The sequence below is a fragment of the Moschus berezovskii genome, chromosome 10 (genome assembly GCF_049115385.1).
Source record: "Moschus berezovskii isolate FMDL1 chromosome 10, NW_MosBer_1.0, whole genome shotgun sequence".
Taxonomy (NCBI): Eukaryota; Metazoa; Chordata; class Mammalia; order Artiodactyla; family Moschidae; genus Moschus; species Moschus berezovskii.
The window spans coordinates 302512-313064 of record NC_142469.1 but is presented as its reverse complement, the minus strand read 5'-3'; positions in this window follow the sequence as shown (position 1 = coordinate 313064).

Below are 10553 nucleotides of genomic sequence, written 5' to 3'. Positions count from 1 at the left end.
CTGAAGATTCTCAAGAGAAATGCCACATTCCCTCTTGAAGGGCAAAAGGGTATTTGACACCCTTTAGCTGATCGCCGAAAAATCAATGCTTTTGAACTGTGCTGTTGGAGAAGACTCTTGTGAGTCCCTTATACTGCAAGGAGATCCAACCAGTCCATTCTAAAGGAGATCAATCCTGGGTGTTCATTGGAGGGACTGATGCTAAAGCTGAAACTGCAATACTTTGGACACCTCATGCGACGAGTTGACTCACTGGAAAAGACTCTGATGCTGGGAAAGTTTGGTGGCGGGAGGAGAAGGGGACGACAGAGAATGAGATGGCTGAATGGCATCACCGACTCTGTGGACATGAGTTTGAGTGAACTCCGGTAGTTGGGGATGGACAGGGTGGCCTGGCATGCTGTGATTCATGGGGTCGCGGAGATTCGGACACGACTGAGCGACTGAACTGAACTGAACTGAACTGATACGACTCAGAAATTTTATTAAAAACAGTCACAATTGGAGAGGAGAACACACTTTATGGACTCAGTTCGAGATGAGGCCATATTCCCATTTAACGGATCGAGAGTAAACCGGAAGTTTCCCTTCCAACAAAAAAAGGGGACCTGACTTCTCTGAAGAAACCAGAGCGAGTTCCTAAGGTCCACGTCGCAACTCGAGAAGTACCCCAGCTTCCCGCTGCAACTCGAGAAACACCACAAAATAATCCCCTCAATTCCAGATGAGGAAATATTGCGCTGCAGAATCTCAAGTGAAGTACCACATTCCCTCTTGAAAGACAAAAAGGTACTTGATACCCTTTATGCGACTCAGAAAGTTCCTTCACACAGCTGTACCCATTGGAGACGAGTAAACACGTTATGGACTCAATTCGAGATGAGGCCCTATTGCCATTTAACCGCTTGAGAGTAACAGGAAGTTCCCCTCCCAACACAAAAGGGGACCTGACTACCCTGAAGCGACCCGAGCGAGTTCCTGAGGTGCCCGACGTAACTCGAGAAGTACCCCCGTTTCCCGCCGCAACTCGAGAAATACCGCAAAATTATCCCTCAATGCAACATGAGGAAATTTTCGCTGCATAGTCTCAAGAGTAATACAACGTTCCTTCTTGAAAGGCAAAAGGGTTCTTGACACCCTTTTTGTGACTCAGTTAGTTCCCTCACACAGCCTTCCCAATTGGACAGAGGAACACACTTTATGGACTCAATTCGAGATGAAGCCCTATTCCCATTTAACGGCTAGAGAGCAAACCGGAATTTCCCCTTCCAACAAAAAAGGGGACCTGACTTCCCTGAAGTAACTCAAGTGAGTTCCTGTGGTCCCCATCGCAACTCGAGAAATACCCCCAGCTCCCGCACCAATTCAAGAAACAACACAAAATTATCCCTTCAATGCGAGATGAGGAAATTTTGCACTGTAGAATCTCTAGAGAAATCCCACATTCCCGCTTGAAAGGCAAAAATGTACTTACTCCCTTTAGGCGACTCAGAATAGTCCCTAATATCGTCCTCAGTGGAGAGGAGAACACACTTTATGAACTCAAATGGAAAAGATGCAATATTCCCATTTAACGACTTGAGAGTAATGCGGAAGTTCCCCTTCCAACACAAAAGGAAACTTGACTTCCCGAAGCAAACTGAGCGAGTTCCTGAGGTCCCGGTCCCAACTCAGAAGTACCCCCTGCTTCCCGCCGCAACTCAGGAAAAACCACCAAATTATCCACTCAATTCGAGATGAAGAAATTTTGCCCTGCAGAATCTCAAGAGAAATCCCACATTCCCGCTTGAAAGGCAAAAGAGTACTTTAGACACTTTATGCCACTCCGAGGGTTCCCTAACATCCCTCCCCATTGGAGTGGAGAAGACACTTTATGAACTCAACTCGAGAAGAGGCCCTATTCCCATTAAAGGGCTCGAGAATATTCCGGAAGTTCCCCTTCCAGCACAAAAGGGGATCTGACTTCCCCGAAGTACCTAGAGTGAGTTCCTGAGGTTCCCAAGGCAACTCAGAACTACCACCTGCTTCCCGCCGCAACCCAAGAAACACCACAAATTTATCCCCTCAATGCGAGATGAGGAAATTTTGCGCTGCAGAATCTCAAGAGAAATCCCACATTCCCGCTTGAAAGGCAAAAGGGTACTTGAACACTTTATGCCACTTACAAAGTTCCCTAACATCCGTCCCCATTGGATAGGAGAACACACTTTGTGGACTCAACTCAAGAAGAGGCCCTATTGCCATTAAAGTGCTCGAGAGTAATCCAGAAGTTCCCCTTACAGCACAAAAGGGGACCTGACTTCCCCGAAGTCACTTGAGTGAGTTCCTGAGATCCCCGTCGCAACTCGAGAAGTTCCCCCAGCTTCCCGCCTCAACTCGTGAAACACCACAAAATTATCCACTCAATGCGAGATGAGGAAATCTTGTGCTGCAGAATCTCAAGAGAAATCCCACATTCCCGCTTGAAAGGCAAAAGGGTACTTGACTCCCTTTAGGCGACTCATAATATTCCCTAACATCGTCCTCAGTGGATAGGAGAACACACGTTATGGACTCAAATCGAGAAGAGGCAATATTCCCATTAAAGGGCTCGAGAGTAATGCGGAAGTTCCCCTTCCAGCACAAAAGGGGACCTGACTTCCCTGAAATAACTCAAGTGAGTTCCTGAGGTTCCCGTCGCAACTAAGAAGTAACCACTGCTTCCAGCCGCAATTCGAGAAACATCACAAAATTATCCCCTCAATGCGAGAAGAGGTCATTTTGTGCTGCAGCATCTCAAGAAAATCCCACATTCCAGCTTGAAAGGTAAAAGGGTACTTGACACTATTTATGCCACTCAGAGGGCTCCCTACATCCGTACTCAGTGGAGGGGAGAACACACTTTATGGACTCAAATTGAGAAGAGGCAATATTCCCATTAAAGGGCTCGAGAGTAATGCGGAAGTTCCCCTTCCAGCACAAAAGGGAACCTGACTTCCCTGAAGTAACTCGAGTGAGTTCCTGATGTCCCCATCGCAACTGGAGTTGTGCCAACAGCTTCCCGCCGCAATTTGAGAAACACCACAAAATTATCCCCTCAATGTGAGATGAGGAAATTTTGAGCTGCAGAAGCTGAAGAGAAATCCCACATTCCCGCTTGAAAGGCAAAAGGGTACTTGACACCCTTTATGCGACTCAGAAAGTTCCCTCACACAGCCATCCCCATTGAAGAGGAGAAAACCCTTTATGGACTCAATTTGAGATGATGCCCTATTCCCATTTAAGAGCTCGAGGGTAAACCGGAAGTTCCCCCTCCAACACCAAAGGGGACCTGCCTTCCCTGAAGAAACCTGAGCGGGTTCCTGATATTCCCGTCGCAACTCGAGAAGTACCCCCAGCTTCCCCCCGCAACTGGAAAACCACCACAAAATTATACCCTGAATGCGAGATGAAGAAATTTTGCACTACAGAATCTCAATAGAAATACCACATTCCCTCTTGAATGGCAAAAGGGTACTTGACACCCTTTATGCGACTCAGAAAGTTCCCTCACACAGCCGTCGCCATTGAACAGGAGAATACACTTTATGGACTCAATTCGAGATGAGGCCCTAAGCCCATTTAACGGCTCGAGAATAAACCGGAAGTTGCCCTTCCAACACATAAGTGGAACTGACTTTCCTGAAGCAATCCGAGCGAGTTCCTGAGGTCCTGGTTGCAACTCGAGAAGTACCCCCAACTTTCCACCGCAACTCGAGAAACACCAGAGAATTGTGCCCTGAATGCGAGATAAGGAAATTTTATGCTGCAGAATCTCAACAGAAATACCACATTCCCTCTGGAAAGGCAAAAGAGTACTTGACACCCTTTATGCGACTCAGACAGTTCCATCACACAGCCGACCCCATTGGACAGGAGAACACACTTTATGGACTCAATTCGAGTTGAGGACCTATTCCCATTTAACGGCTCGAGAGTAAACCGGAAGTTCCCCTTCCAAAACAAAAGGGGACCTGCCTTCCCTGAAGCAACCTGAGCGAGTTCCTGAGATCCCTGTCGCAACTCCCGAAGTACCCCTAGCTTCCCGCTGCAACTCGTGAAACACCACAAAATTATCCCCTCAATGCGAGATGAGGAAAATTTGAGCTGCATAATCTCAAGAGTAATCCAACATTCCCTCTTGATAGGCAAAAGGGTACTTGACACCGTTGATGTGACTCTGAGTGATCCCTTAAACAGTCCTCCCATTTGGACAGGAGAACACAATTAATGCACTCAATAAGAGATGAAACCCTATTACCATTTAACTGTTCGGGAGTAAACCGGAAGTTCCCCTTCCAACATATAAGGGGACCTGAAATCACTAAAGCAAACCAAGCGAGTTCCTGAGGTCCCCGTCGCAACTCAATAACTACCCCCAGCTTTCCACCGCAACTCGAGAAACACCACAAAATTATCCCCTCATTGCGAGATGAGGAATTTTTCGCTGCATAATCTCAAGAGTAATCCCACATTCCCTCTTGAAAGGCAAAAGGGAACTTGACACCCTTTATGCGACTCAGAAAGTTCCCTCACACAGCTTTCCCCATTGCAGAGGAGAACACACTTTATGGACTCAATTCGAGATGAGGCCCTATTCCCAATTAACGGCTCGAGAGTAAACAGGAAGTTCCCCTTCCAACACAAAAGGGAAACTAACTTCCGTGATCAAACCGAGCTAGTTCCTGAGGTCCCCGTCACAACTCGAGAATGACCCCCAGCTTCCCGCAGCAACGCATGAAACACCAGAAAATTATCCCCTCAATGTGAGATGAGGAAATTTTGCGCTGCAGAATCTCAAGAGAAATACCACATTCCCGCTTGAAAGGGAAAGGGTACTTGACTCCCTTGAGGGGCCTCAGAATGGTCCCTAACATCCGTCCTCAGTGGAGAGGAGAGCACACTTTATGGACTCAAATCTAGAAGAGGCAATATTCCCATTTAATGGCTCGAGCGTAATCCGGAATTTCCCCTTCAACCACAAAAGGTGACTTGACTTCGATGAAACAACCCGAGCGAGTTCCTGAGATCCCCATCGCAACTTGAGAAGTTCCCCCTGCTTCCCGCCACAACTCAAGAAACACAATATTATCCACTCAATGGGAGATGAGGTAATTTGCCCTACATAATCGGAAGAGAAATGCCGCCTTCCCGCTTGAAAGGCAAAAGGTACTTGACTTCCTTTAGGTGCCTCAGAATGGTCCCTAACATCCGTCCTCAGGGCTGAGGGAACACACTTTATGGACTCAATGAGAAGATGCAATATTCCCATTTAATGACTCGAGAGTAACCCGGAAGTTCCCCTTCCAACACACAAGGGGACTTAACTTCGCTGAAGCAACCCCAGCGAGTTCCTGAGGTCCCCATCGCAACTCGAGAAGTACCCCCTGCTTGCCGCCACAACTGGAGAAACACCAAAAAATTATCCCCTCACTGAGAGATGAGGTAATTTTGTGCTGCAGTATCTCAAGAGAATTCCCACATTCCCGATTGAAAGACAAAAGGGTGTTTGACACAATTTATGCCACTCAGAAAGTTCCCTACCATCCATCCCCATTGGAGAGGAGAACACACTTTATGGACTCAAATCTAGAAGAGGCCCTATTCCCATTAAAGGGCTCGAGAGTAATCTGGAAGTTCCCCTTCAGCACAAAAGGGGACCTGACTTTCCTGAAGTAACTCGAGTGAGTTCCTGAGGTCCCCGTCGCAACTCGAGAAGTACCCCCAGGTTCCCGCCGCAATTCGAGAAACAACACAAAATTATCCCCTCAATGCGATATGAGGAAATTTTGCGCTGAAGAATCTCAAGAGAAATGCCACATTCCCTCTTGAAGGGCAAAAGGGTATTTGACACCCTTTAGCTGATCGCCGAAGAATCAATGCTTTTGAACTGTGCTGTTGGAGAAGACTCTTGTGAGTCCCTTATACTGCAAGGAGATCCAACCAGTCCATTCTAAAGGAGATCAATCCTGGGTGTTCATTGGAGGGACTGATGCTAAAGCTGAAACTGCAATACTTTGGACACCTCATGCGACGAGTTGACTCACTGGAAAAGACTCTGATGCTGGGAAAGTTTGGGGGCGGGAGGAGAAGGGGACGACGGAGAATGAGATGGCTGAATGGCATTACCGACTCTGGACATGAGTTTGAGTGAACTCCGGTAGTTGGGGATGGACAGGGTGGCCTGGCGTGCTGTGATTCATGGGGTCGCGGAGATTCGGACACGACTGAGCGACTGAACTGAACTGAACTGAGCTGATGCGACTCAGAAATTTTATTAAAAACAGTCACAATTGGAGAGGAGAACACACTTTATGGACTCAGTTCGAGATGAGGCCATATTCCCATTTAATGGATGGAGAGTAAACCGGAAGTTTCCCTTCCAACAAAAAACGGGACCTAACTTCCCTGAGGAAACCTGAACGAGTTCCTGAGGTCCACGTCGCTACTCGAGAAGTACCCCCAGCTTCCCGCCGCAACTCGAGAAACACCACAAAATAATCCCCTCAATTCCAGATGAAGAAATATTGCGCTGCAGATCTCAAGTGAAGTACCACATTCCCTCTTGAAAGGCAAAAAGGTTCTTGATACCCTTTATGCGACTCAGAAAGTTCCCTCACACAGCTGTACCCATTGGAGAGGAGAATACACGTTATGAACTCAATTCGAGATGAGGCCCTATTGCCATTTAACCGCTTGAGAGTAACAGGAAGTTCCCCTCCCAACACAAAAGGGGACCTGACTACCCTGAAGTGACCCGAGCGAGTTCCTGAGGTGCCCGACGTAACTCGAGAAGTACCCCCAGTTTCCTGCCTCAACTCGAGAAATACCGCAAAATTATCCCTCAATGCGACATGAGGAAATTTTCGCTGCATAATCTCAAGAGAAATCCCACATTACCGCTTGAAAGTGAAAATGGTACTTGACACACTTTAGGCGACTCAGAATGTTATCTAACATCCGTCCTCAGTGGAGAGGTAAACACACTTTATGGACTCAACTTGGGAAGAGGCAATATTCCCATTTAACGGCTCGAGAGTAATCCGGAAGTTACCCTTCCAACACAAAAAGGGGACTTGACTTCCCTGAACCAACCCGAGCGAGTTCCTGAGGTCCTCGTCGCAACTCGAGAAGTAACCCCTGCTTCCCGCCGCAACTCAAGAAACACAATAAAATTAAACCCTCAATGTGAGATGACGTAATTTTGCGCTGCAGAATCTCAAGAGAAATCCCACATTCCCGCTTGAAAGGCAAAAGTGTACCTGTACACACTTTATGCTACTCAGAAAGTTCCCTAACATCCGTCCCCATTAGAGAGGAGAACACACTTTATATATTCAACTCGAGAATAGGCCCTATTCCCATTAAAGGGCAAGAGAGTAATACGGAAGTTCCCCTTCCAGCACAAAAGGGGACCTGACTTCCGTGAAGTACCTCGAGTGTGTTCCTGAGGTCCCCGTTGCAAGTTTAGGAATACACCCAGCTTCCTGCCGCAATTCGAGAAACACCACTAAATTATCCCCTCAATGCGAAATGAGATAATATTGCGCTGCAGAATCTCAGAGAAATTTCACATTCCCGCTTGAAAGGCAAAAGAGTATTTGACTCCCTTGAGGCGACTAAGAATGGTCCCTAACATCCGTCCTCAGTGGAGAGGAGAACATACTTTATGGACTCAAATCGAGAAGAGGCAATATTCCCATTTAACGGCTCGAGAGTAGTCCAGAAGTTACCCTTCCAGCAAAAAGGGGACCTGACTTCCCTGAAGTAAATCGAGTGAGATTCTGAGGTCCCCATCGCATCTCGAGGAGTACCCCCAGATTCCCGCCGTAATTCATGAAACACCACAAAATTTCCCTTCAATGCGAGATGAGGAAATTTTGCGCTGCAGAATCTCAAGAAAAATCCCACATTCCCTCTTGAAAGGGAAACGGGTACTTGACTCCCTTGAGGCGAATCAGAATGGTCCGTAACATCCATCCTCAGTGGAGAGGAGAACACACATTATGGACTCAAATTGAGAAAACACAATATTCCCATTTAACAGCTTGAGAGTAATCCGGAAGTTCCCCTTCCAACACAAAAGGGGACTTGACTTCCCTGAAGCAACAGGAACGAGGTCCTGAGGTTCCCGTTGCAACCCGAGAAGTACCCCTGCTTCCCATCGCAACTCGAGAAACACCACAAAATTAAACCCTCAATGCGAGATGAGGTAATTTTGCCATGCAGAATCTCAAGAGAAATCCCACATTCTCGCTTGAAAGACAAAAGGGTACTTGACACACTTTATGCCATTCAGAAAGTTCCCTAACATCCGTCCCCATTGGAGAGGAGAACACACTTTACGGACTCTACTCCAGAAGAGGCCCTATTCCCATTAAAGGGCAAGAGAGTAATCCGGAAGTTCCCCTTCCAGCACAGAAGGGGACCTGAATTCTGTGAAGTAACTCGATTGAGTTTCTGAGGTCCCAGTTGCGACTTTAGGAATACACCCAGCTTCCTGCCGCAATTCGAGAAACACCACAAAATTATCCCCTCAATGCGAGGTGAGGAAATTTTGCGCTGCAGAATCTCAGAGAAATTTCACATTCCCGCTTGAAAGGCAAAGGGTACTTGACTCGCTTGAGGCGACTCAGAATGGTCCCTAACATCCTTTCACAGTGGAGAGGAGAACATAATTTATGGACTTAAATTGAGAAGAGGCAATATTCCCACTTAACGGCAAGAGAGTAATCCGGAAGATCCCCTTCCAACACAAAATCGGACTTCACTTCACAGAAGCAAGCCAAGCGAGTTCCTGAGGTCCCGGTTGCAACTCGAGAAGTACACCCTGCTTCCCGCGGCAACTCGAGAAACACCACAGAATTATCCCCTCAATGCGAGATGAGGTAATTTTGCCCTGCTGAATCTCAAGAGATATCCCACATTCCCGCTTGAAAGCCAAAATGGTACTTGACACACTTTATGCCACTCAGAAAGTTTCTTAATATCCGTCCCCATTGTGGAGGAGAACACACTTTATGGACTCAGTTCGAGATAAGGCACAATTCCCATTTAACGGCTCGAGGGTAAGACGGAAGTTTCCCTTCCAACACAAAAGGGGACCTGACTTCCCTGAAGGAACCCGAACAAGTTCCTGAGGTCCCCGTCGAAACTCAAGAAGTACCCCCAGCTTCCCGCCGCAACTCGAAATACACCACAAAATTATCCCCTCAATGCAACATGAGGAAATTTTGTGATGCAGAATCTTAAGAGAAATACCATGTTCCGTCTTGAAAGGCAAAAGGCTACTTGACACCTTTTATGCGACTCAGAGAGTTCCCTCACACAGCCGTCCACACTGGAGACGGGAACACATTTATTGACTCAACTCGAGATGAGCCCCTATTCCAATTTAATGGCTTGAAAGTCATCCAGAATATCCCCTTCCAACACAAAAGGGGACCTGACTTCCCTGAAGCAACCCAAGAGAGGTCCTGAGTTTCCCATCGCAACTCGCGAAGTACCACAAGCTTCCCACCACAACTCGAGAAACACCACAAAATTTTCCCCTCAATTCAGGATGAGGATATCTGGCGCTGCAAAATCTAAAGAGAAATACCTCATTCCCTCTTGAAAGGCAAAAGGGTACTTGACATCCTTTATGCAACTCAGAAATTTCACTAACATCAGTCCCCTTTGGAGAGGAGAACACACTTCATGGACTCAATTCGAGATGAGGCACTATTCCCATTTAACGGCTCAAGAGTAAACCGGGAATATCCCTTCCAACAAAAAAGGGGACCTGACTTCCCTGAAGCAACTGGAGCGAGTCCCTGAGGTCCACGTCGCAACTCGAGAACTACCCTCAGCTTCCCGCCGCAACTCGAGAAACACCACAAAATTATCCCCTCAATGCGAGATGAGGAAATTTGGCGCTGCAGAGTCTCAAGAGAAATAGCACGTTCTCTCTTGAGGGCAAAAGTGTACTTCAAACCCTTTATTCGTCCCAGAAAGTTCCCTCACACAGCCGTCCCCATTGGACAGAAGAATACACTTTATGGACTCAATTCGAGATGAGGCCCTATTCCTATTTACGGCTCAAGAGTAAACTGGAAGTTCCCCTTCCAACAAAAAAGGGGACGTGACTTCCCTAAAGCAACCCAAGCGAGTTCCTGAGCTCTCCGTCGCAACTCGAGAAGTACCGCCAGCTTCCCGCTGCAACTCCAGTAACACCACAAAATTATCCCCTCAATGAGAGATGAGGAAATTTTGCGCTATAGAATCTCAAGAGAAATACCACATTCCCTCTTGAAAGGCAAAAGGGTACTTGAAACCCTTTATGTGACTCAGAAAGTCCCTCAAACAGCCGTGCCCAATGGACAGAAGAACACACTTTATGGACTAAACTCGAGATGAGGCCCTATACCCATTTACGGCTCCAGAGTAAACCGGAAGTTCCCCTTACAAAACAAAAGGGGACCTGACTTCCCTGAAGCAACCCGAGTGAATTCCAGAGGTCCCCGTCCCAAATCGGGACGTACCCCTAGCTTCCT